Below are 7,344 nucleotides of genomic sequence, written 5' to 3'. Positions count from 1 at the left end.
ACTTGTCATGCTTTTCGGACACAATGGTTGATCCCATATTCAGGTGGATTTGGAAATGTTCTTGTACTCTGAAGTTTAAGGTTTTTGGGTGGCTCCTTTTGATGGATCGCCTAAACACTAGAGACATGATGCAGCGGCGGCATTGGATTATCCAGGATGACACTTGTGTTCTATGTCACTTGGCATCACATGAGGACAGAACCCATCTCTTCTTCGCTTGCAATTTTAGCCAGCGTATCTGGAACTACCTGGGTATTTCATGGAATCCTCAACCAAACCAGACCACTTATGACATGGCTTCTGATGCTAGGAGGGATTTTGGACATCCTTTTTTCTCTGAGATAGTGTTCACTGCCACTTGGAATATTTACACAAAGAAATGGGAAGATCTTCAGGAATGAATCACCTTCTTTTCAGGGCATGGAGGAGGAATTTTTTGCATGACATTTCTCTTTTAGCACATAGAATCAAATGTAAATATAGGAATAGTCTAATCTCTTGGATAGCTTCCTTACCCTAATCATTTCTTTTGTAAGTATTACTCTCTCCTCCTCTCTCTTAACTTTGTAACTTTGTACACTTTGGCTCTGTGGTTTAATAAAAGACTGTGAGGCTGTTTGCCTTGCAGTACATAGTCAAAAACTTTACTTGGAGCTATATTTTTATTCACCACATGATATGTGTTTTGCTTGGAGCGTCTTGTATGATTTGAGCCTTTATTTGTTAGTTTTACACAATCATCTTTGCTGCACACACCTTTTGAGAGAGACACACGTGATTCAGAAATTATTAGAATACTCTATGTGCTTCACTTATATCTTTTGAGTTATATAGTTTTGCTCCAGTACTTCACTTATATCTTTTAGAGCACGGTGGTGGATTTGTTTTATAGAAACTATTGATCTCTCATGATTCACTTAGATTATTTTTGAGAGTCTTAAATAGCATGGTAATTTGCTTAAATAATCCTAATATGCTAGGTATACTAGATTAATAATAAAATTCTCTTATGAGTGTGTTGAATACTATGAAAAGTTTGAAACTTGATAATTGTTTTGAGATATGGAGATGGTGATATTAAAGTTGTGCTAATTGAGTAGTTGTGAATTTGAGAAATAGTTGTGTTGAAGTTTGTGATTCCCGTAGCATGCACGTATGGTGAGCCGTTATGTGATGAAGTCAGAGCATGATTTATTTATTGATTGTCTTCCTTATGAGTGGCGGTCGGGGGCGAGCGATGGTCTTTTCCTACCAATCTATCCCCCTAGGAGCATGCGCGTAATACTTTGCTTTGATAACTTGTAGATTTTTGCAATAAGTATGTGAGTTCTTTATGACTAATATTGAGTCCATGGATTATACGCACTCTCACCCTTCCACCATTGCTAGCCTCTCTAATACCGTGCACCATTCGTCGTTATCATACACCCACCATATACCTTCCTCAAAACAGCCACCATACCTACCTATTATGGCATTTCCATAGCCATTCCGAGATATATAGCCATGCAACTTTCCACCATTCCGTTTATTATGACACACTCCATCATTGTCATCTTGCTTTGCATGATCATGTAGTTGACATCGTATTTGTGGCAAAGCCACCGTTCATAATTCTTCCATACATGTCACTCATGAGTCATTGCATATCCCGGTACACCGCCGGAGGCATTCATATCATTGTTGAGGAAATCGTTAACTGGTAGCTGCTCGGTTGGCTAGCGAGTAGGGGATTAATCGGCTAATCGGCAAGTTAATCAGCCATTTAATCAATTAATCAGATGATTTTTCGGTTTATCGGCTACTCGGTGACCCTATGAGTAGGGATTAATCGGCCAGTTAACTGGTTAATCGGATGAATTCTTGAACAGGGATTCATATAGAGTCATATCTTGTTCTAAGTATTGAGTTGTAATTCATGAGTTGTAAGAAAATAAAAGTGTGATGATCATCATTATTAGAGCATTGTCCCGGTGAGGAAAGGATGATGGAGACTATGATTCCCCCACAACTCAGGATGAGACTCCAGACGAAAAATAATAATAAAAAGAGGCCATGAAAAAGAAAAGGCCCAAATAAAAAAATATGAGAGAAAAAGAGAGAAGGGACAATGCTACTATCCTTTTACCACACTTGTGCTTCAAAGTAGCACCATGATCTTCATCATAGAGAGTCTCCTATGTTATCACTTTCATCTACTAGTGGGAATTTTTCACTATAGAACTTGGCTTGTATATTCCAATGATGGGCTTCCTCAAAATGCCCTAGGTCTTCGTGAGCAAGCAAGTTGGATGCACACCCACTTAGTTTCTTTTTGAGCTTTCATATACTTATAGCTCTAGTGCATCCGTTGCATGGCAATCCCTACTCACTCACATTGATATCTATTGATGGGCATCTCCATAGCCCGTTGATACGCCTAGTTGATGTGAGACTATCTTCTCCTTTTTGTCTCCTCCACAACCACCATTCTATTCCACCTAAAGTGCTATGTCCATGGCTCACGCTCATGTATTGCGTGAAGATTGAAAAAGTTTTGAGAATGTCAAAAGTATGAAACAATTGCTTGGCTTGTCATCAGGGTTGTGCATGATTTAAATACTTTGTGTGGTGAAGATAGAGCATAGCAAGACTATATGATTTTGTAGAGATAACTTTCTTGGACCATGTTATTTTGAGAAGACATAATTGCTTAGTTAGTATGCTTGAAGTATTATTATTTTTATGTCAATATTAAACTTTTGTATTGAATCTTTCGGATCTGAATAATCATGCCACAATTAAGAAGAATTACTATGAAATTATGCCTAGTAGCATTCCACATCAAAAAATCTGTTCCATGCTATATTATCTACTGTTTTGGACATTATTGGGCTTTATTATCCAGTTTTATATTATTTTTGGGACTAACCTATTAACCGGAGGCCCAGCCCAGAATTGCTGGTTTTTGCCTATTTTAGGGTTTCGAAGAAAAGGAATATCAAATGGAGTCCAAACGGAATGAAACCTTCGGGAACGTGATTTTTGGAACGAACAAGATCCAGGAGACTTGGACCCTACGTCAAGGCCACGAGATAGGGGGTGCGCCTACCCCCCTAGGCGCGCCCTCCACCCTCTTGCGCCCCCTGTTGCTCCACCGACGTACTTCTTCCTCCTATATATACCTACGTACCCCCAAACGATCAGATACGGAGCCAAAACCCTAATTCCACCGCCGTAACTTTCTGTATCCACGAGATCCCATCTTGGGGCCTGTTCCCGAGCTCCGCCGGAGGGGGCATCGATCACGGAGGGGTTCTACATCAGCACCATAGCCTCTCCGATGAAGTGTGAGTACGTTACCTCAGACCTTCGGGTCCATAGTTATTAGCTAGATGGCTTCTTCTCTCTTTTTGGATCTCAATACAAAGTTCTCCCCCTCTCTTGTGGAGATCTATTCGATGTAATCTTCTTTTGCGGTTTTTTTGTTGAGACCGATGAATTGTGGGTTTATGATCAAGTTTATCTATGAACAATATTTGAATCTTCTCTGAATTCTTTTATGTATGATTGGTTATCTTTGCAAGTCTCTTCAAATTATCAGTTTGGTTTGGCATACTAGATTGATCTTTCTTGCAATGGGAGAAGTGCTTAGCTTTGGGTTCAATTTTGCGATGTCCTTTCGCAGTGACAGTAGGGGCAGCAAGGCATGTATTGTATTGTTGCCATCGAGGATAACAAGATGGTTTTTTTATCATATTGCATGAATTTATCCCTCTACATCATGTCATCTTGCTTAAGGCGTTACTCTATTCTTATGAACTTAATACTCTAGATGCATGCTGGATAGCGGTCGATGTGTGGAGTAATAGTAGTAGATGCAGGCAGGAGTCGGTCTACTTGTCTCGGGCGTGATGCCTATATACATGATCATACCTAGATATTCTCATAACTATGCTCAATTCTGTCAATTGCTCAACAGTAATTTGTTCACCCACTGTAAAATACTTATGCTCTTGAGAGAAGCCACTGGTGAAACCTATGGCCCCCGGGTCTATCTTCATCATATTAATCTTCCAATACTTAGTTATTTTCATTGCCTTTTATTTTACTTTGCATCTGTATCATAAAAATACCAAAAATATTATCTTATCATATCTATCAGATCTCACTCTCGCAAGTGACCGCGTAGGGATTGACTACCCCTTATCGCGTTGGTTGCAAGGATTTATTTGTTTTGTGTAGGTGTGAGGGACTGCTACGTCTTGAGCTTGCGTTGGTTTTCCCCGAAGAGGAAGGGATGATACAGTAGAGTAGCGTAAGTATTTGAGAACCAAGGTATCAATCCAGTAGGAGCCCACGCTCAAGTCCCTCGTACCTGCACAAAGCGATAGCTACTTGCAACCAACGCGATTAGGGGTTGTCAAGCCCTTCACGGTCACTTACGAGAGTGAGATCTGATAGATATAATATTTTTGGTATTTTTGGTATAAAGATGCAAAGTAAAAAGTAAAAGCAAAGTAAAAAAGCAAAACAAGATTAAAGTGATGGAGATTGATATGATGAGAATAGACCCGGGGGCCATAGGTTTCACTAGTGGCTTCTCTCAAGAGCATAAGTATTCTATGGTGGGTGAACAAATTACTGTTGAGCAATTGACAAAATTGAGCATAGTTATGAGAATATATAGGCATGATCATGTATATAGGCATCACGTCCGTGACAAGTAGATCGAAACGATTCTGCATCTACTACTATTACTCCACTCATCGACCGCTATCCAGCATGCATCTAGAGTATTAAGTTAAAAATAGAGTAACGCCTTAAGCAAGATGACATGATGTAGAGATATAAATTCATGCAATATGAAATAAACCCCATCTTGTTATCCTCGATGGCAACGATACAATACGTGCCTTGCTGCCCCTTCTGTCACTGGGTAAGGACACCGCAAGATCGAACCCAAAGCTAAGCACTTCTCCCATGGCAAGAACTACCAATCTAGTTGGCCAAACCAAACGGATAATTCGAAGAGACTTGCAAAGATAACCAATCATACATAAAAGAATTCAGAGAAGATTCAAATATTATTCATAGATAGACTTGATCATAGACCCACAATTCATCGGTCTCAATAAACACACCTCAAAAAGAAGATTACATCGAATAGATCTCCACAAGAGAGGGGGAGAACTTTGTATTGAGATTCAAAGAGAGAGAAGAAGCCATCTAGCTACTAACTATGGACCCGAAGGTCTGAGGTAAACTACTCACACTTCATCGGAGGGGCTAGGATGATGTAGAAGCCCTCCGTGATGACAGCCCTCTTCCAGCGGAGCTCCGGAACAGGCCCCAAGATGGGATCTCGTGGATACAGAAAGTTGCGGCGGTGAAATTATGTTTTTTGCTCCTGTTCTGATGGTTTGGGGGTACGTGTGTATATATAGGAGGAAGAAGTACGCCGGAGGAGCAATGAGGGGCCCACGAGGCAGGGGGCATGCCCTAGGGGGGGCGCGCCCCCCGCCCTCGGGTCTGCCTCTTTTGTTCCTTGGAGCAGGGTCCAAGTCTCCTGGATCACGTTCGGTGAGAAAATCACATTCTCGAAGACTTTATTCCGTTTGGACTCCGTTTGATATTCTGTTTATCCGAAACACTGAAATAGCCAAAAAAACAGCAATTCTGGGCTGGGCCTCCGGTTAATAGGTTAGTCCCAAAAATAATATGAAAGTGGAAAATAAAGCCCAATATAGTCCAAAACAGTAGATAATATAGCACGGAGCAATCAAAAATTATAGATACGTTGGAGACGTATCAGGGACTCGCGCGTAGCCTCCTACTGGATTGATACCTTGGTTCTCAAAAACTGAGGGAAATACTTACGCTACTTTGCTGCATCACCCTTTCCTCTTCAAGGGAAAACCAACGCAGTGCTCAAGAGGTAGCAACAGGTCACCCGAGAAGAAGAGGAGAATGCTCTAAAGAGAGGAAATGATAAGTTTTGTTGTTTTGTTTTAAGAGCAAGGGAGTTGATATGTAGTCTCCTGACTTATTTGTATTAATTCTACTATGTTTATGGCCAAAGCACTCATGATTTTATAGACACGTATATTTTTAAACAGAAGCCTATGTATTTTTTGCTCAAACAGTCACCGGAAAGTGCACATATTTTCAATGCGTACATGATTTAAAATGGGTCTTTGTGAAAATGGTAGCAAATATTTTGTGCTATCAACTTAAAATGTGTATATACATCTCATTGTAGACAAAAATCAACCATGTTTCCTATTAAATGTGATTGAGCCATGGATATTTTTTTCCTCATGCACATGGATTTAGGGTGCCTCTGCGCCATTTGGCGCAACAAGCCCTGTTTTCCCTAACTAATAAGAGATTAAATTTGTTGTCATATGTGCTTGTCCGTAACAAAATCTACTAAACCATGGATTTCTTTTCGTCGCTAACTTGGAATCATTAGGTCTCTGCACCATTTGGCGCAACGGGTTTCACAACATGATAACCATATTGCAATATAGAATTCTACTACAAATATTGAATAGGTCCTTGCAAAATGAAACTATTTTCATCGACAACATGGCTTTAGCGGGTCTCTGCGCCAGTTGGCGCAATGGGTCAACTAGTTACTGAATAAAGTCATGACCTCTCCAAATCCACCTCTATAATTATCACAATAAGATTCAACATCCTCCAAAATAGTGGGATCATCACTTCCTAAAGTTGACACTCTTCCAAACTCACTTTCATCGATATAATCATCATAAATAGGAGGCATTCTATCATCAAAATAAATTTGCTCATCAAAACTTGGGGGACAAAAAATATCATCTTCATCAAACATAGCTTCCCCAAGCTTGTGGCTTTGCATATCATTAGCATCATGGATATTCAAGGAATTCATACTAACAACATTGCAATCATGCTCATCATTCAAATATTTAGTGCCAAACATTCTAATGCATTCTTCTTCTAGCACTTGAGCACAATTATTGGAATCCTAATTCTCACGAAAGACATTAAAAAGATGAAGCATATGAGGTATCCTTAATTTCATTTTTTATAGTTTTCTTTTATAAACTAAACTAGTGATAAAACAAGAAACAAAAAGATTCGATTGCAAGATCTAAATATATACCTTCAAGCGCTAACCTCCCCGGCAACGGCGCCATAAAAGAGCTTGATGTCTACTACACAACCTTCTTGTAGACGTTGTTGGGCCTCCAAGTGCAGAGGTTTGTAGGACAGTAGCAAATTTCCCTCAAGTGGATGACCTAAGGTTTATCAATCCGTGGGAGGCGTAGGATGAAGATGGTCTCTCCCAAACAACCCTGCAACCAAATAACAAAGAGT

This window comes from Triticum urartu, chromosome 4 (assembly GCF_003073215.2).
Source record: "Triticum urartu cultivar G1812 chromosome 4, Tu2.1, whole genome shotgun sequence".
In the NCBI taxonomy this organism is placed as follows: Eukaryota; Viridiplantae; Streptophyta; class Magnoliopsida; order Poales; family Poaceae; genus Triticum; species Triticum urartu.
The sequence above is the reverse complement of the archived record's forward strand: the minus strand, read 5'-3'. Positions refer to the sequence as shown.